Consider the following 20,898-nt stretch of genomic DNA (forward strand, 5'->3'; position numbering starts at 1 on the left):
TAAGCATCAAGGGATACAAGAGGTTTATTTAGTCGACAACTAACGTGGTTTATTTGATTTCTCCCACAGGCTCCATAGAAGCCCAGGTGAGTATCCCTTGTAGCATAAGTCACCTCAACAGCATGTATTCATGGTGCAGTTCATGTTTCGAACAGGTGTTCCCTCGGATGATGGCATATCCGCACACGAACAACGATCTCCTGTAACAAGAAAGCTGATTCATCCGACCAGCTGCCATGTTTCCACTGATCTGCAGGCCAGTCTCGATGGTCCCGTAATGAATGACGTCGTTGGGTCAGTTTGGAGCCACGTAGTGGCTGTCTGCTGCTCTGTAAGTTTTACCCTCTACAGCTTCCTTTAGTACTATGGACACTATTCCCTGATATCTTATCATCATATCCCTCTTCTTATCAGTGTTTTCCATATATGCCTTTCCTCACCAATTATGCGCAGAAGCTTCTCATTCCTTACCTTATCTGTCCACCTAATTTTCAACGTTCTTCTGTAGAACCACATCTCAAAGCTTCTATTCTCTTTTGTTAAGTTTTCCCACAGTCCATGTTTCACTACCATACCGTGCAGTGCTCTAAACGTACACTCTCAGAAAGTTCTTCCTCAAAGTAAGGCTGTAGGCTTGTCTTGCGTAGAAATCCCCTTTTTGTCAGTGCTAGTCTGATTTTTCTATCCTCTTTGCTCCATCCATTGTGGATTATTTTAGTACCTATGTAGCACAGTTCCTTAACTTCATCTACTTTGTGATTCCCAATCCTGATGCCAAGTTTCTAGCTGTTCTATTTCCTATTACTTCTCATCACTGTCGTCTTTCTTCTATGCACTATCAATCCATACTCTATACTCATTAGACTGTTCATGCCATTCAGCAGATCCTGTTATTCTTCTTCCCTTTCAATGAGGACGAAAATGTTATCCTCAAATCTTATCATTTATATCCTTTCACTTTGTATCTGAATTCCACTCTGAACCTTTCTTTTATTTCTGGCAGTGCCTCTTCGAACTATGGAATCAACAGAATGGGCGAAAGACTACATCCATGTCTTACAGCGTTTGTAAACAGGGCAATTCGTTCTTGGCCTCCCACTCTTATTGTTCCCTCTTAGTTCTTGTACGTATTGTGTGTTACCCGTCTTTCTCTACAGCTCACCCCTATTTTTCTCAGAATTTCGAACATCTTGCACCATTTTACACTATCGAACGCTTTTTCGAGGTCGACAAATCCTATGAACGTGTCTTGATTTTTCTTCAGTCTTTCTTCCTCTATCAACTACAACGTCAGTAGTGTGTCTCTGGTGCCTTTACCTTTTCTAAAGGCAAAATCATCGTCATGTAGCTTATGTCAGTGGATTTCTTCATTTTCGTCCACAAGTGTGTCTCAGTTTCGTGGTGGAGAGTGATCCTAACCTTGTTTTTAATCAATGCATTTGAAAAGTACAGGATATCTACAGTTTTAACTATCACATTGGAAAAATGAAGTTACATTTTTAAATTCTTATTTATTTGCACATACATGTCTGCAGTGCTGGTACTCATCGAAACCACTGCTCCATAGTACCGCAGCATGCCACTACAGGAGCAAAATGGTACAGCCTGTTGAAAAAGTCTAGTGGCGTTCGGTAATAAGTTTTATGGATTTTATGGATTTCAAAGCATCAAACTGTGCACATTCCATACTGAGTAGGTGGAAGCATACGGCAACGCCGCACCATCATATAGCACGGTGGTTAGGTGGGCGGAGGCTTCCAATGTGATAAAACAAGTCTGAATGGCGAAGAACGAAGTGGCAGTCCATCTTTACGTGAAGAACTGGGCGTGGAAGAGAAGAGAAGTGGCAGCCTTGGTACTCGACAAGAGTCGTATCACAGTCGCGGAAATAGTTGAAAAAATGAAAGTCAGTCACGGATAAGTTTTCAATATTCTGAATGGCGTTTGCATTTGGAACGTGGCAAATCTCTACTCACTGCGAATCCGCTCATTGCTCACATTTATTCTGAGTACACCAATTCGTCAATAACAAGTTTCCACAAGGTCGTTACCGAACAAGGGGACGCAATGGTTCGCACTCTAGACTCGCTTTAGGAGGACGAATGTTCAGATCCGTGTCCAGCCATCCATGTTTACGTTTTCCGTGATTTCTTTAAATCACAATAGGCTGATAGCGGTATGGTTGTTTTGAAAGGCCACGTCCGATTTCCTTCCCCATCCTTGTGACAAGTCCGAGCCTGTGTTCTGTCTCTTCTGATTTCGTTGTCGACTGGATGTCAAACCCTAATCTCCCGTCCTACCATAAGGTCATTCATAATGTTTCCTGTCTTATTTTCATCATACTACATATACATAGTTTTGACTATACCGTTCATTGACAAGCTCCAACAATTCTTGAATAAGAGAGTAGCCTGTATCTGGTCTCGATCTTGTCTGTGAACCACGGTACAGAGGATAGATATAACATAGGCCTCAAAGCAATACGAAAAATTCAGTGACTTAATGTCTGCCTTCTTAGCCGAGTGGCAGTTTGATCTGGTGTTTGTGTTGTCGCCGCGGAGTGAGCGCTCGTATTTGTTTCCTCAGTTCAAATGGTTCAAATGGCTCTGAGCACTATGGGACTTAACTTCTGAGGTCATCAGTCCCCTAGAACTTAGAACTACTTAAACCTAACTAACCTAAGGACATCTCACACATCCATGTCCGAGGCAGGATTCGAACCTGCGAGCGTAGCGGTAGCGCGGTTCCAGACTGCAGCGATTACAACCGCTCGGCCACTCCGGCCGTCGTTTCCTCAGTACTCGGACGTTTCGTGTCCGCTGGCTTAAGCATATACTGTAGATCAACAAGGCGAACCAGCATGGAAAATCGATACTGAAATTTGGTTGCACGACCAAAAGCACTCGAAGTCGAACGATTCTTACGAGAAGAGGTGAAAATCCCAGCGGCCGACATCATCGCATACATTTATCCATTGTGAACAGTATAGTCTATGCCAAGATTGTCAAATATGCAACGTGTGAACGGACCCGGCTGGGGTGGCCGAGCGGTTCTAGGCGTTTCAGTCTGGAACCGTGCGACCGCTACGGTCTCAGGTTCGAATCCTGCCTCGGGCATGGGTGTGTGTGATGTCCTTAAGTTAGTTAGGTTTAAGTAGTTCTAAGTTCTAGGGGAATGATGACCTCAGCTGTTAAGTCCAATAGTGCTCAGAGCCATTTGAACCTTTTTTTTTTTTTTTTGGTGAACGGATCCTTTGGAAAACAAAGTAAGGCTTGCACTTGTGCCACGCTGATGACAATGTGGGTGCTGTGAATGTCGATCATGGTGGTTTGGGACTCCTCACGAACAGGATCTTTGAACTTCCATTTGAGCTCCCACCAGAAGTCGAGTGGCCCCTTCGTCCCTACGGCATGGTTCATAACCACTTCGCGGAAAGATGGACTCAATCCTGGACATATCCTATCCTGAACGGTATCCGACTGGTCGGTGTTGAAGTTAAAAAGCATTTCCCCTCATATCTTTATATAGGGAGGCTGCTGTGCCACCGTCCTTTGCGGCGGACAATCAAGGACCTGTTCCGGATGTGGGAAGAAGAGCCACTTCCAATCCGAATGCATCCAACGCTGGATCAAGCAGCTACCACCTGCGGACATGGCGCCGCCTTCGCAGCCGGCAGTGCTACCCGTGACTTACGCTGCCGCCCTCACGACTGCTGACGCTTCACCGCGGCATCTGACATCCACGACGACCCAACGCAGCATCCTCTGATGCGGCGAAAAGATAAAACGCCCGTTCTACGTGTCGCGGACTCAACTGCGATGTACATGACGATGAAATGGCGACAGACTTGTTGATAGTCCCAACTACAGCCTTTGAGCTGGAGTTTCGTGTTACACTGAGAGCATAGCAGGAAGCAACTACCCCTAAAGCGCAGTAAGTAGAGGCGCAGAGCAACTTCAGAACACACCGAGGACCAGCCGCTGGAGGACGAAGACTCCACGCGCCTCACAGAGGCAACAGCCACCGGCTGCAGCGTAGGAACACACAATGGGACTGAGGAAGTTTCGTACATATCCACAGCTCAACGATTTGAAACCGATACGCGAGGCATGCACTACCCTCGAAATGCTGGAGTTCATGCACCTATCTCGTGCCCCAAGGAGACAATGGATGATGGTCTTGCTCTGAGTTCAACGCCGTGGGTGGAGGACAATGACGCCACGCAAGTTACGCCGATAGAGACCGCGCTGGTGACGCCAGCACTTCAGGAACGGCTCTGGCCGAGTTGTCGCAGGTGGCCAGATGTGATGGTACAACTTGACACTCAATCGCAGTTTCCGACCTAATAAATAATTTCACCTGCAGTTGACGATAAGCTTATCATATAGCCACAGCTAACTTCAGTATGATTGGAACAACAGTGCAGATCCGTCTGCTGCTAGAGATGCTTTGTACTTCGGATGCTGACTTTGCTTTTTTGCAAGAAGTGCATTTCACATCCTTCCACGACTTCTTTGGTTATGCGACGTATACGACTCTGGGCGATCAAACTGGCAGTGGTACGGCAATACTAGTGCGTGACGGCATTCCCACCGAAAATGTAGCTTGCCTCCCCTCAGCTGGCAATCACGGCGTTGGGTACCCATATCATTAGCGTGTATGCTCCACTAGGAACCGACAAACGCCGCAAAACACCGGAGTTCTACTCAGAGGAAATCATCCCCATCTTCCTTAGTTGCTACGATAGCTATATCTCTGGTGGCGATTTTAACTGTATGCTCCATCCCAAAGACTAGGTCGCACACTTTTGACTTGTCAAAAACTTCGGATGTTCGCGTGAGACCTGCATCTCATCAGTACTTCGGAGAAAGTGGAAGGTGACCGCCCCAGACACAGACTTCGTATTAATCATTCGACTAGTCGTCTTGATCGCATTTATGTCTCATATGATCTTGCGCCGGGAGTGTTGGGTGCTGAACGGTAGCCACTTGCCTTCTCCGATCACAGTGCCTTCATATTTATTTACTTATACGCCAAGTTCCGCAGGACCAAATTGGGGAGCAAATCTCCAAGGTCATGGAACATGTCAGTACATGAAATTACAACATAAAAGTAATAACAGATAAAATAAAATGTTTATGAACTCAAAAAAAGTCAAGCCATTATGTTTAAGTACATGTGTTCAACAATATAACATAAGAATCAGCTTAATGTTTCAAGGAACTCCACAACAGAATAGAAGGAGTAACCCATGAGGAAACTCTTCAGTTTCGATTTTAAAGCGCGTGGATTACTGCTAAGATTTTTGAATGCTTGTGGTAGATTATTGAAACTGGATGCTGCAATATACTGCACACCTTTCTGTGCAAGAGTTAAGGACGTCCGATCCAAATTCAGGCTGAACTTTTGCTGAGTATTAACTGAATAAAAGCTGCTTATCCTTGGAAATAAGCTGATATTGTTAACCAGAAACGACAATAAAGAATATATATATTGAGAGGCCAATGCCAAATACCCGAACTAGTGAACAAGGGTCGACAAGAGGTTCGCCAACTTACGCCACGTATTGTCCGAACAACCCATTTAGGAGCCAAAAATATCATTTTAGAATGGGAACAGTTGCCCCAAAATATAATACCACACGACATAAGCGAATGAAAATGAGCAAAGAGGTCTAATTTTTACGTCGAACAATCATTTACTTTAGACACTGTTCGAACAGTAAAAATGGCAGCATTAAGTCTTTGAACAAGATCCTGAATGTGGACTTTCCACGGCACCTAGAAATTTGAACTGTTCAGTTTCACTAATCATATGCCCATTCTGTGAAATTAAAAAATTAGGTTTTATTGAATTGTGTGTTAGAAACTGTAAAAACTGAGTCCTACTGTGTTTTAGCGTTAGTTTATTTTCTACAGGCCATGAAATTATGTCATGAACTGTAGTATTTGAAACTGAGCCAATGTTGCACACAAGATGCTTTATTACCAAGCTAGTGTCATCCTCAAACAGAAATGTTTTAGAGTTACCTGTAATACTAGAGGGCATATAATTTATATGGATAAGGAACAGAAGTGGCCCCGACACTGATCCCTGTGGAACCTCCCATTTGACTGTATTCCACTCAGATCCCACATCTCAGCCATTCTCAACCCTGTAAATAATGACCTTTTGCTGTCTTTTGTTAAAGTAATATGTGAACCAACTGTGAGCTATTCCACAATGGCCCAACTTCTGGAGCAATATTTTATGATCAACACAATCAAACGCCTTAGTTAAATCAAAAAAATATGCCTAGCTTTAGAAACTTTTTGTTTAACCCATCCAGTACCTCACAGAGAAAAGAGAATACAGCATTTTCAATTGTTAAAAGACTTCAAAGCCAAACTGTGCATTTGATACTAAATTATGCGATACAAAATGATCAATTATTCTCACATATGCAGTCTTTTCAATAACTTTAGCAAACACTGATGGCATACAAATAGGTCTAAAATTGTCTACATTATTCCTTTTCTCCCTTTCTATAAAGCGGCTTTACTACTGAGTACTTTAATCGTTTCAGGAAACTGACCATTCCTATAGAAAAAAATTAAAAATGTGGCTAAGTACAGGGCTAACAGGTGAAGCACAGTAATATAATTTTCTGCTAGGCACTACATCATATTCATCAGAGTCCTTAGTCTCCAGTGATTTAATTATTGAACCAATCTCCCCCTTGTCAGTATCACAGAGTAGTTTCAGACATCAGTCTCGGAAAGGCATTTGCCAAGAGAGTTATATGATTCCCTTTAGAAAGCAAATTTTTATTTAATTCACCAGAAATGCTGGGCAAATGGTTGTTAAATACTGTACATATATCTGATTTATCAGTAACAGAAATATTTTTACTACTAGCTAACTTTATATCGTCGACCCTGTGCTGCTGACCAGACACTTCAGTCACAGTTGACCATGTGGTTTTAATTTCATTCTGTCAATTAGCTATTCTATTTGCGTAACACATACTCTTTGCCTTCCCAATAACACTTTTAAGGACCTTACAATACTGTTTGCTATGGGGTACTGTAGCTTGATTGTGATTACTTCTAATGTTTTGATATAATTCTCGCTTTGTTCTACACGCACTAGTCAGCCACCCAGGCTGCTTTTACTGATAGCACCCCGTTTTTAGAACGCTCTAATGGAAAGCAGCTCCCAAAGAGTGTGAGAAATGTGTTAAAGAAAGCATTATATTTATAATCTATGTTATTGGCACTACAAACACCCTGCCCACACTTGTTCCTTGAAGAGTTTAAAAAAAACTCTCTGTTGCCGTTGGATTACCTTTCCTACTAGTTTCTAATTATATGTGACATTTGTTTGTACAAAAGCCTTTTTATGTTAAAATTTGTGCATCATGATCTGAAAGGCCATTCACACTTTCACTAACAGAATGCCCATCTAGTAATGAAGAATGAATAAAGATATTGTCTACGAGTGTGCTACTTTTCCCCTGCACCCTAGCTGTATAAAACAGTCTGTATCAGATAATACGAATTTAGGAGATCTACCAACATCCTTTTCCTTGCACAATCATACATAAGATTAATACTGAAGTCACCACTTATAATTAATTTCCGGTACTTTCTATAAAAGATTCAAGAACCCTTTCTAGCTTGAGCAAAAATGTTCTGAATTCAGAGTCAGGGGACCTATAAACAACAAAAATTAGAAGTTTCGTTTTACTAAATTCAACTGCCCCTGCACAACGTTCAAATATCTTTTTAGTGCATTGCCACGATACGTCTATGGACTCAAATGGAATACTGTTTTTTTGCGTACATATCCCCCCCCCCCCCCCCCCCCCCCCCCGCAAGGAACTCCTTGAAAAACAGCCAGCTAATTTGTATCCTGGCAAAGAAAGACTCTGAAATGTCAAATTATTTAAGTGGTGCTCCGATATACCAATGATTTCACAGTCAACTTCTATTAGCAGTTCACTAGCTTTATCTCTAATACCTCTTATATTGTGATGAAATATCCTAATTCCTTCTCTACTTGGAAACATGACGTGCTCTGAAGGTGACTGATTAGTTAGAGAGACTCACTTTTAGCAGATATACCTATCAGCTAACCTTACCTAAAAAAGGTGCAGCTCTAACAGCAACTAGTACAGGAATTTTGCCATGAGTGGTCCCGCCGCCGCCACCCTCTACACTATCGCCAATAAGCTTTGCCAGCCTATCCTTGCAATACATATTGAGATGCAGATCATGCACAGTCAAACTCCAGCAACAGCGTATAAGGTGCATCCGTGGTATGTGGAAGAGAATGTGTTACACAGCATGCCGTCAGATTATCGCCGCCGCGTTGGCGAACTGCGAAACATGTCTTCCACAATTACCATGACGTTGGCGTGGTGGATGGAATGTGCAAAACCAGCGTTCAGGGGGTGGGGTACCAATACGATGTGGATAGGATATCGCCACATGGGATCGTTATAATTTGCACTTTTATTACACGATGCTTAGCGAACACTTTGAGGACGCGCTAGGTAAGGGTGCACTTAACAAGTTGCTGCCGCTCGAGTTTGTAGTGGAACAGACCCCTCCCCACTGACGCAAATGACGAAAAAGGGAAATGTTTATTTTTTTATTCAAATGAAATTACGCAATTAATTATTTAAATTATAATTTTTGTAAATTAATATTAAAATAAATAAATAAATTTTCTTGTAAACGCGCTCTTTGGCCGGAAGCAGCGAAGACAACGCATTTCTATCTCTGACCAAAGAGGTGCGGTAGCGTTGATAGACGTTCGCCAGTCGCGAGCGGCAGCAGTTGCAATTATGATCTCTTACTGAGATAACACTTAGAGCAGTTCATAGAAACAGTGCAAGTGGCTGATGTATTCTTGTAAATGATATTGACCAATTTGAAGATTCGAAAATGTCAGATTTCATTTCAACTCAATTTCGTATGGTCGTAAATAAGTACAAGCGATAAATGAATACGAAAAACAGCAAGATCAAAAGTTAGAAAAAAAAATCATTTCCATACCTACCAACTTCAAGAATCGGAGGGAGAAAATCAACGGAGACAATAGCGTGACCAGCAGCTATCAAGAGAAAACGAAGATCTACACAGCCTACTGTAAAATTAAGTAAAAAGGGATTCTAAAAGCAAATTCCCTCTGTTAAATCTCAAAAATTATCCAAGGTTGTTATTTCTGTAGTAAATTGACCCATATTGTCCGATACGGTCGTGAAAAGTTACATTCTCAATATTGCATTAGAAACACCTTCTTTTGGCGACTTAGAAAACTTTAATAGAAATTTGTTCACATAGAAATAAATTTTACCGTGCGACTGCTACGGTCGCAGGTTCGAATCCTGCCTCGGGCATGGATGTGTGTGATGTCCTTAGGTTAGTTAGGTTTACGTAGTTCTAAGTTCTAGGGGACTGATGACCAGAGCAGTTGAGTCCCATAGTGCTCAGAGCCATTTGAACCATTTGAAATAAATTTTATTTTGGCAATTTTACTTCGGATTGAAAATCAGGAGTAGTCTCATTCAGGAGTTCCTATCCCCCTAAACTTTAAAAAAATAAACTACCTACCAAATTTACTACAAGTTCTATCGGGCTTCCCAGATTACAATGTTAAATTCGACCTATAAGATCGTTGCCTGTCTCCTGACAGTGTGCATAAAGAAGGCCCTACTACTAATCCTTTCAACGGCGGAAACGACTCAAGGAGGAGAGTCCAACACGCAAAGAGCCACTGGTGAATGTAGGGATTCGATAGCTCTCACCATATCATGTCGCCTTTGAGCTGCTGTGATCTCAATGGACTTCGACTACGCTTTTGACAGAGGACGCCACAAGTTTCTTATGTCATTTCTAGCCTGCATGGGCTTCCCATCTGACTTCCTCGAAGTGGATTTGTGCCTTTTATATGGAGCATCATCCCATGTACAGGTAAATGGACGTACGGTGGGACCCTTGCCAATCTGGCGTTCGGTTCGGCAAGGACGCCCACATTCCATGATTTTTGTCACGATTATACTGGAACCGCTCATAGGCGAGATGAAAGGCAGATTTTCAGGGGTTACGTTGAGGGGCCACACCTTCCGCTGCAGGGCCTATGCCGAGGGCCTTCTACTGCTGGTCTCATCAAGTGATGAGGTGCGCTCTGTGCTGGAAGGAATTAATCGTTATGGACTAGTGGTGAGAATCCACACGAATGTTGCCTAGGTGGTGGCGATGCATATCGGAAGGCGCCGCCAGGAGGCTGCGTGGCGCCTCTCCCACAGGTGGATGTGATCGGATATTTGAGCATTACATTTACACAAGATGTGCGTTGCACAGCTACGATGAACTATAGACGACTAGTGTAGGTGAAACAAAAAGAAGTCCATCAGAACCTGCTTCGAAATTGGGCCTCCTAAAGTGTGTCCAGTATCTTAATCTTCATGTGGCGAGCAAATTGATATACATGGCTCAGATTCTCCGACTACCGACAGTGATAGCGCACGTATAATAAGTGGCATTATTACCTTACTGCTGGATTCCTTTTTAAAGTCTGCTACAACACCCTCACGCTCCCTCTGCTTGAAGGTTGGTTAGAACTTACAAATGTATAAGCGACGGCAACAGCCTTATATTTGTGCACAACGGCGAAACTGTGAGTCTGTCAACACGTTTCACTTAAGGGTTGTCTGTTGGACGAAATGATGTTGGCATCCATCCTGTCACATGTTGCGGTTGCCCACATCGCTCCCCGCTCCCTTTCTTTTCCACATACCGTCATTCATACTGGAATATATCTATGGATACCCTGATTTCCCCACCACTCGACCTCCGAAGGCGAGGGACATCTATTGTTTGCTGCTGAGATACATCCCTGGCAATGTGATTGAGACTAAAAACCTGGCTACACTCTGCCATGTGGTGTGGAGAGCAGTCCAAGAGCCCCTCCTTCCCTCCACAGTTACGAGCAATGTGGTCAACCGGAAATACATGATGCGACACAGGTTACACTATAGGGTTGACGGATTCTGCCATCTGTCCACTGTTCCACCTCCTGGACACTGATGAACACCGTATCACATGTGGAACACCAAACACTATTTTGACTTGTGGGTGCTGGTACAGAACTACCTCACCTGTTAGCTTTGCGCCCCGCCTCACACGATTAACCCCCGGCTCCTCCTATGCAAAGAGGATTGTTACTTGCCGACAGTGACGACTCACGCTATCACATTGTTTAAAGGTGTGTCCATTTATTGCATGAAGACATACAATTTGCTGTAGAGATGGAGAACGATGATTGCTTGCCGTTATTAGATGTACAGACCCGTATCTGCAAGTTACTACTTGCCACCATCTGGCACAAACGATGGACGTTCTAAAGATCTTAATCCATCGAGCTCGTACCGATATTATGTCCCATGAAGAAGGTCTCCCTGGCGCTGACGCAGTACAGGTGGGTTCTGCATAAAGTACGACCATAATACACCTTCGTGGTCGAACGTTTGAAGGAGATTCTACTGCAGCACAAGCCGAGATAGAAACTGAGTTGATTTGCCATTTACGTCTAACTGTAAGTGGTCAGAGTTCACAGAAACTCATTAAAAGTTATTTTAACACCACTAGACGTGATAAATTAGGTACTGAAAACGTACAGGAATAGTATGTATTGTAGTTAGAAGGCATTCATAGCCAGTGACGACAGGACTCTAAGCTCATAATTTGCTGTGTTGCCTTTGTTAGTATTTTTACGTGGTTATTCCGCTGTTCGGTTGTAGAAATGTACGCGTAAAACGAAGTCTGTGGAATATGGCCAGTGTTTCGGGAGAAAGTTCTAGCGTAAATTTATATTTTCCAATTCGCACCTCTACAAGATCAGTGACACAAATCAAAATTGCCGTACTTGAGAAAATTCGAATTTAAGAATTAATTCTCTAAAACTTATACTGAAATAGTTCAAGCCTCCGTTAAATTTCAAGTAAGTATTGTTGGCAGTAAATTCCATTACGTTTTTCCTGCACATTGGGGTACTTCACACGTGTATTTCAGTGACAAACGAAAAACTACCATTTTTAGACTTGTGTCGCTTTCCTTGCTGGCATGCGAACGGATGGAACCCTTGAGGGAAAGGCCATATCTTCGTTGCCAGCTATCCAGGTCAGGTACTCGAGCCATACTGTCATTATTTCCCGTTTCACGGTTTCCATTGCTGAATTACGTCTGACTTTGCTCCTTTTCTGTTACCACTTCCTCCAAAATCTTTACCGGGCTGCGCGACAGGCTATCATTAAAGTTGACGGCAGGAGTATTAAAGCTTAACAGCTTTACAGATCGTCGCAGCCATTGAAGCAGTAAGTTGGTTCTTTCTGCGCTCGTGAAATGCAGGCCCCATTAGTCAAAAGTAGGGCTTCCTCTGCATGCTTCCTGGTTAGTGAAATCAAAAATGCCTGAGACGGTGTTCATGCAGGGTGACAGACGGGAAAGATACGTGATCCTTGATGCTGCCTCAGTAACAAAAATATTTTCTCTTCTTTATTCGGAACAGGAAAGAGCAGAACACGTACTATACATGATACATTTGCTATTGTGTCAACAGAAGAGGGAGTGATGAGATGTTTATAGGCTGCACTGAATACTTGAGTTAAAGTGTACCTCTACTCGGGAATTGAGCTTACATACCTCTTTCTTGCAGCATCTGTTCTTGCCTGATAAGACGAGAGATCAGTCAGCTAGCAGTCGCCGGCCAAGAGAAAGCAGCAAAAGTCATATAACCAAATTGTGACATTTCGCAAGTTCCTAACAAGGAGCGTATTACATAGTTTCATCAGTGGGCTTTAGTAGTCTAGATTTTCAATTTATGCGTGTTAGTTTAGTACTTAATAGACACTGTTCTCACGGTTTCGTTTGTGTCATAAAGTAAACCGATTTTTGTGGCATATTAGAACTTCATAATCAGGAGGGAATAATTTAGTCTCACGTGTGTGCATTGGTGCTAATGGCCTTGCCGCAGTGGTAACACCGGTTCCCGTCAGATCACCGAAGATAAGCGCTGTCGGGCTGAGCTAACACTTGGATGGGCGACGATCCGGTCAGCTGAGTGCTTTTGGCAAGTGGCGTGCACTCAGCCCTTGTGAGGCCAACTGAGTAGCTACTTGATTGAGACGTAGCGGCTCGGAAACAGTCAGTGTGCTGACCACATGCCCCTCTATATGCGCATCCAATGACGCCTCTGAGCTGAGGATGACATGGCGGCCGGTCGGAACCGTTGCGCGTTATGGCCTGTTCGGGAGGATTTAGGAAGAGAGTTTTGTGTGCATTAGTAGTTTAGTTTTTGAATATCCACGTGTTAATCAAACTTATGAGACATAGTTCTTCCATTTTCGTCAGTGTCTGCAGTAAAGTTCGGCTATGCTGTCAATAGTCCTTGTGAGTAGTATAGTGTAGAAGAAAGATGGTTCAAATGGCTCTGAGCACTATGGGACTCAACTGCTGTGGTCATCAGTACCCTAGAACTTAGAACTACTTAAACCTAACTAACATAAGGACATCACACAACACCCAGCCATCACGAGGCAGGATTCGAACCTGCGACCGTAGCAGTCGCGCGGTTCCGGACTGAGCACATAGAACTGCCATACCACCGCGGCCAGCGTAGTATAGTGTTGTTTACGGTGTCTGTAATATGGGTAGGGACAGTGATAGATGTCTGCGGATGTGAGCTATGTTGGTTACATTTCGCTCTCAGCCCCAAGTTACACAGCTTGGGACTGCAGTGGATGTGCATCACTCATGTGGGCTGGCTGTAAGAATCCAAAGGATGTTGTGCAGGAGTAACCCACGAGTCTGCTGATCGGTCTGCACTGGTAGCAAACCCAGTTACTGTGCGCATTGAGACTGATCCCTCACATTTGGTCGAGTGGGAGGTCGCCTCAGGTAGTGGCAGGCTGCTAAAGACTACTCAGGAGGGGGGGGGGGGGAATAAGGCCTCCTGCAGGAGTCACCCACGAGTCTGCTGATCGGTCTGCACTGGTAGCAAACCCAGTTACTGTGCGCATTGAGACTGATCCCTCACATTTGGTCGAGTGGGAGGTCGCCTCAGGTAGTGGCAGGCTGCTAAAGACTACTCAGGAGGGGGGGAAGGGGAATAAGGCCTCCTGCAGGAGTCACCCACGAGTCTGCTGATCGGTCTGCACCGGTAGCAAACCCAGTTACTGTGTGCATTGAGACTGATCCCTCACATTTGGTCGAGTGGGAGGTCGCCTCAGGTAGTGGCAGGCTGCTAAAGACTACTCAGGAGGGGGGGGGGGAGGGGAATAAGGCCTCCTGCAGGAGTCACCCACGAGTGTGCTGATCGGTCTGCACCGGTAGCAAACCCAGTTACTGTGTGCATTGAGACTGATCCCTCACTTTTGGTCGAGTGGGAGGTCGCCTCAGGTAGTGGCAGGCTGCTAAAGACTACTCAGGAGGGGGGGGGGGGGGGATAAGGCCTCCTCAGTCAGTCTGACAAACAGGTTCCAGTTGCAGGCTGTGGCTGACACTGTCCCTCAGCCATATAGAGTCAGTTGTCCTATTTCAGAAGTAACTTCTCAGACTGCAAGATCTGGGCGGTCACAGAAGGTGGGATTATTGGTAGTTGGGAGCCCGAATGTTAGGAGCATTATGGGACCCCTTAGGGACATAGGTGACAAGTAGAGGAAGAAAGCCAATGTGCACCGCTTTGGATCGGAAGAGATACTCTCTGGTTTCGAGCGGCTGTCAGAAGCGCTAAAGACTGCCAGTGTTACTTGTGAGATAAGAGCAGGACTCACCATTTGCAGCACTGTCGACAGGACCAGCTGAGTGGAGGGTCTGAAGCAGAGGCTCAGGCAGTTCTGCAACCGTGTAAGCTGCAGATTTCTTGACTTGTGCCATAGTGTGGTGGGGCTGTTCAGCTAAATAGGTAGGGAGTCCACTACACACAAGAGACGGTTACACAGGTAATGGGGGCCGTGTGGCGTGGAATAGGCGAGTTTTTGGTTTAGAGGGTCTCGTGGAAACGCAAAAAGGGCTTCAAAGGGTGCAGGCCGAACACAGGAAGAACGTAGATCTAGGAATTATCGGTATAACAATTTAAATTGTCGGAGCTGTGTTGGGAAAGAACCAGAGCTCCAAGTGCTAATAGAAAGCACTGATGGTTAAATGGTTATTGTCACTGAAGGTGGCTAAAGCCGGAAATAACTTCAGCCGAAATTTTTACGAAGGACTCAACGGTATTTAGAAAAGATAGGCTTCATACAGTTGACGGCGGCGTGTTTGTTGCTATTAGAAATAGTTTATCTTGTAGCAAAATCCCCAAGATTGGCGGTATTTTACAGAAGCTCGAAATTTAGCGCGGACTTCAATGCGAGCTGCTTACAGTTGTTACTTTGTCTCGAAACCCGACAGAAAATCCAGAGTTATTCTGCTTATATGCTAAGTATGCTAGCGGCAAAGCACAATCAGTGCGTACTCTGCGCGATAGCAATGGAAATACTATCGACGACATTGCTGCTAAAGCGGAGCTACTAAACACAATCTTCCAAAATTTATCCACCAAGGAAGATGAAGAAAATAATCACGAATTCAAATCAAGAACAGCTGCCAACATCAGTAACTTTGAAGTAGATGTCCTCGGGGTAGTGAAGCAATTTAAGTCACTTAATAAAAGCAGGTCTTCAGGTCCAGACTGTATACCAATTAAGTTCCTTCATAGTATGCCGATACAATAGTCCCATACTAAACAATCATATACAACGGGTCGCTCGACGAAAGATCCACACCCCGAGACTGGAAAGTTGCATGGATCACATCAATATTTAAAAAAGGCAATAGGAGTAATCCAATAAATTACAGGACCACGTCATTAACGTCGATATGCAGCATGATTTTGGAACATATACTGTGTTCGAAAATTATGAGTTACCTCGAACAGAACGATCTGTTGACACACAGTCAACACGGATTTAGAAAACATCATTCTTGTGAAACACAAATAGCTCTTTACTCACACAAAGTGTTGAGTACCATCGACAAGGAATTTCAGATTGATGCCGTATTTCTATAATGCTTCTGACACACTACCTCACAAGCGGCTTGTAGTCAAACTGTGTGCTTATGGAATATCGTGTCATATGTGCGGCTGGATTCGTGATTTCCTGTCAGAGAGGTCACAGTTTGTAGTAATTGATGGGAAGTCATCGAGTGGAATTTGTGGCGTTACCCAAGGTGGAGTTACAGGCCCTCTGCTGTTCCTTACCTGCGAGGGTTGGAACTTTAACAGTGGCAACTATTATTTACAGCTCGTACAAAATAGACACGTGTTTCAAAGTTTTACTGGCCTTCAAAGTAGTCACCAGCATTATGTATAACACGTTGCCAGAGATGTGGAAGTCGTAGGATACTATTAGCAGCCGGCCGCGGTGGCCGAGCTTTTCTAGGCGCTTCAGTCCGGAACCGCGCGACTGCTACGTTCGCAGGTTCGAATCCTGACTCGGGCATGGATGTGTATGATGTCCTTAGGTTTAAGAAGTTCTAAGTCTAGGGGTCTGATGACCTCAGATGTTAAGTTCCATAGTGCGCAGAGCCATTTGAACCATTTTTACTCTTAGCAGTGCCAGTTGTGTTGACGGTTCGAGCGGCGCGGTCTATTGCCCGACAAATTTGTAGCAGTTCTGTAGCGACTGCCGTGAAGTGCTTCCTTCAGTTTAGAAATCGAGTTGAACTTATGAGGGTTTAAGCCAGGGGGTTCCGTAGTTGGTTACCAAAGACACAAGTACGTATGCTCTCCGGTCCCGCCGCCACCATCTTGTTAGACGTATCTACGTACAAAATAGTTCTTATTTTCCCAAATCCCCACCCTTCCATTCAAATGTCCATACATCTACATGTTGCTAGAGAGAAACAATAACACTCCCATTACTGTTTCCATTAACATAACCTGTCACATGTAAAAACTTACTAGATCGAGAAATTAGCAAACAGCAACAAATACGAACAAAGTCACGTGCCTCTGTGTGATTCTCGATGGATTCGCATCTGGAGGGAAGATGGGACATGATTTTGGAACCCAAACATTGTAAAAAGAGGTCGAGATCGAGAAGGATCCCTAATGGTGTGGGCAGGGATTTTGTTTACGACAGGAACCACTCTTCATTAAATTGTACATTTCAATCGGCAAGGTTTAATTTCATGTGAACTATCGAGACGAGATCTTGGAACGTCATTTGCCGTTGTTGCAAGGTGCTGTGGGTCCAGACATCGTAGTGATGGAGGTAATGCTCGACCTCACAGAGCACGGGTGGGTGATGTTTTCGTGGAAATGGAAGACACTACACGCATGGCGTGGCCTGTTCGCTCTCCCGCTTTGAATCCCATAGAGCATGTCTGGGATGCAGTAGGGAGACGGCTTGCATCATGTTAGCATCCAGCAACCACTCACCAAAACAGCGAGCAGCTCTGCAGGAAGAAAGGGCGTTACTGCCTCAGCATGAGACAAACATCAAATGTGTGTATTCCTAAGGGACCAAACTGCTGTGGTCATCGGTCCCTAGACTTACACACTACTTAAACTAAGTTATGCTAACAGCGACGCCCGAGGGAGGACTCGAAGCTCCAGCGGGAGGGGCCGCGCCGTTGCTGACATGGTGCCTCTAACCGCGTGGCCACTCCGCGCGGCAAACAAACATCAACGAAATGCTAGCAGACGGCATTTCTCGATGTAACCGAGAAATCAAGGGAAAATCACAGTAAGTACAAACCAACATATTGTTAAGGAACTGTTTTTCGATCTTAAAGTAAATTAAAATGTAAATAACTTACTTATAGGTCACTGATGATGCTTTACCTCAATAAAGCGAAACGCCTCTGATGAAAAAAGCACGCATTTTTGTAGTTGCAAAGACAGAACAAAAATACCCTCAAGAATTGTAAAGCAACTACGGACAATATGGCTACACAAATGAAGGATTTTCCAAATTAATCTCGTAAGTGTGAGGAGAATGCAAAAGAACTGCGCACTGCCTCTCAGAACCGACAAGAGAACATACAACTGTTTTCACACGATCACTTCGGGCTCTAGGCATCATTGCTAACTATCGAATGCCTAGCCCCCATCCCCTGGTACGCTGGCCTGCAAACATATTGGGCAAAGGAATCGAATGGAGGCTGGATCATCTTTACTGATGAACGCAGGATTTGGCTTACGCCTGATAATTAGTTGTACGAGAGCGTGGAGGCTACCAGGTACAAAGCGAAGCATCACGTACGCAGTGCCACAGGTTCATCATAGAGGAGGTTGAATCATATTTTGGGCTGATATCACGTACGGACCTCGGATGCCTTTCATCGCTCTCGAGGGTAATTTAGGGGCAGTGCGATATCGGGACAGGGTCCTAAAGCCTCCCACTCCGCAATGGGTCTGGTTTTCAAGAAGATAATGCAAAGCATGTCCAAGAAGAGTTTCCTTCAGGAGGCAGGAATCAAACGAGTGGAATGGCCTGTGGTATCTGCTGGCAGGAACCAGATTAAGCATGCTCTGGAACATGGAGAGTGTCGTCGTAGGAACCCTCCTCAAACACTGGGTAAGGTGGCGTCAAAGTGTGGTAAGGCTTGCACAGCACCCTGTGAACAACAAGCCAAGCACATTACAATGTTTAGCTTCGCCGTGTTTGGAGGGTGCTATTCTTTCGCAACTGTACTAAGTTAATGAAAAGCCCCTTCAGTTTGCCAACAGATGCCTTGTTAAATCCTCGACCAGTTTAGGGATTTATAGTCAGGCCATTTTCAGATCCAATTGAAAATGGTCTGGTTTTCAAAGGTCGAAACTGGCCGAGGACTTAATAAGGCACCTGATAACAACTGAAGGGGCTTTTCGTTATTTTTACAGTGCAGTGGGTGGAGAAAGATGGTCCTGATCTTCATGTGTTACCTCTCATTGTGAAAATTTCGTGGCGCGATTCCTCACCAGGACAGTGTTCGTCCATACATGAGATGTTTCTCTATGAAATGTCTGCGTGATGTTGAGGTGCAGCCCAGGCCCACAAAACCCCTAGAATTATCCCCGACAGATTGTATGTGTGACTAGTTCCGGTGTCACCTCTGTCACAGTGCCAGTACCGATATATCAAGTGTCAGATACAGCAGATATGGGCCAGCCTGCCTTACGAGAGGATACGTCGGCTTTATGACACCCATCCGAACCGACTCAGGGTGCGCATGCAGCAAGGCCAGAGGGGATGCAACGTCGTACTGGTAAGTACTCTCATACTATTAACTTCTTTGCAAACGAATCTATTTAGGAATCACCGAAATAGCACTGCACATCCTCTCAACCCGTGAAGTTTCATTTTGTTTCTTCGCCACCTTCTAGGTGCTTCACTTTTTGCTGCCAGGTGGTGTATGTATTTATAAAAATCGTTTTGTGTAGGGAAGGAGTTCAAAAAGTTAGTTACACTTTATTATGGCGGGCCAAGTCACTTATGTTAATGCTTTACTGCACTTGTGACACAAATATATGACATTATTTTTCAACATAGTAACCAAGTCGCTGTCAACAATTGGAACTTTCTATCAGTCGTTGAATTCCTCGAAGAGGAAACTTGCTCCTTGGTCGTGAAGCCATTCGAGAACCGCTGTGTTAGCGTCCTCGTCGTTGTAAAATCTTTTTACCCCTAGATGTTTTTGAGCTTGTCAAAGAAATGCGAATCTATCGTGTACTCGCAACGTATTTGTATCTCTAAGTAAGACTACAAGCATTAGCATAGAAGAGGAAGCCGTGTTTCAATTAAAACCAGCGAGGGCGCTGTTGAGGCGCCGGCAAGAGCCAGAGGATGTGGATCGGTTGCTATGCGCTCGGAAATAACATCCGTTTTGTATCCCGCCTGGGAGGCGGCGCGTGGGTTTGCTCCTGAGAACTGAAAGATTGGCCGAATGGCGGAAATCTCTCGGTACTGCAGTATGGACGGTAGATGTTAACTATAGGCAAAAACAAGTTAATAAATGGTTACATAACTTTGCACAGATGAGCAAAGCCTTAGACTCGTCGTAAGTAGTAGAAAGTCTCAATAGCAAGCCAACAGCCTCTGAAGTTGAAGCGATGTTTCCAGACCGTCTGCTCTTGATCAAATGGGGAGAATCTGGAGCACAGCTCGTAGAGCTGCACAGCGCCGGCTAGAGGGGACTGACGTCGGTGTCGGTGTCGTTGGCAGAACTTGCACCTACGCCGTGGCATCGTAGCTACCGATACCACAATCCGTTTGAGGAGTACTTGGAATACCGTTATCACCAGAAGCGCTGCTCTAGGTTAAGGAGGTGCGTGCCATAAAATAATATTGTTAAAGACAGAAGTAGCTGCTCCTGGCAAAGGAGGTACGCGACATTAGCAAGGTGTCTGGGGAAGTTCTGAATATCATCAGACGTACGATGGAATGTAAACATCGCCTAATATGACACGAGTGCGGGGGAAGGTCGTGTCTGACGTCAAGCAGAGTAGGCTGGTTGGTTGATTTGGGGGAGGGGAACAAACAGCGGGGTCATCGGTGCCTTCTGATTAGGGAGGGAAGTAGGCCGTGCCCTTCCAAAGGAACCATCCCGGCATTTGTCTGAAGCGATCAAGGGAAATCACGGAAAACTTAAATTAGGATGGCCGAAAGCGGGTTGGAACCGTCGTCCTCACCAATGTGAGTCCAGTGTGCTAACCAATGTGCCACCTCGCTCTGTAAGCAGGGAAACATACAAAGCCTTTGCTGGAAATTTTGGAATTAGTGAGAAGTCAAGCGTTAAGAGTCGACAGTCACGATGTAATAAGCAATCATTTGAACGCTCTGCAGCATTTCACGACTGCGTTGGTAAGACCAAAGCAGCTCTTCTTGTC

Source organism: Schistocerca gregaria, chromosome 3 (assembly GCF_023897955.1).
Source record: "Schistocerca gregaria isolate iqSchGreg1 chromosome 3, iqSchGreg1.2, whole genome shotgun sequence".
NCBI classification, from domain to species: Eukaryota; Metazoa; Arthropoda; class Insecta; order Orthoptera; family Acrididae; genus Schistocerca; species Schistocerca gregaria.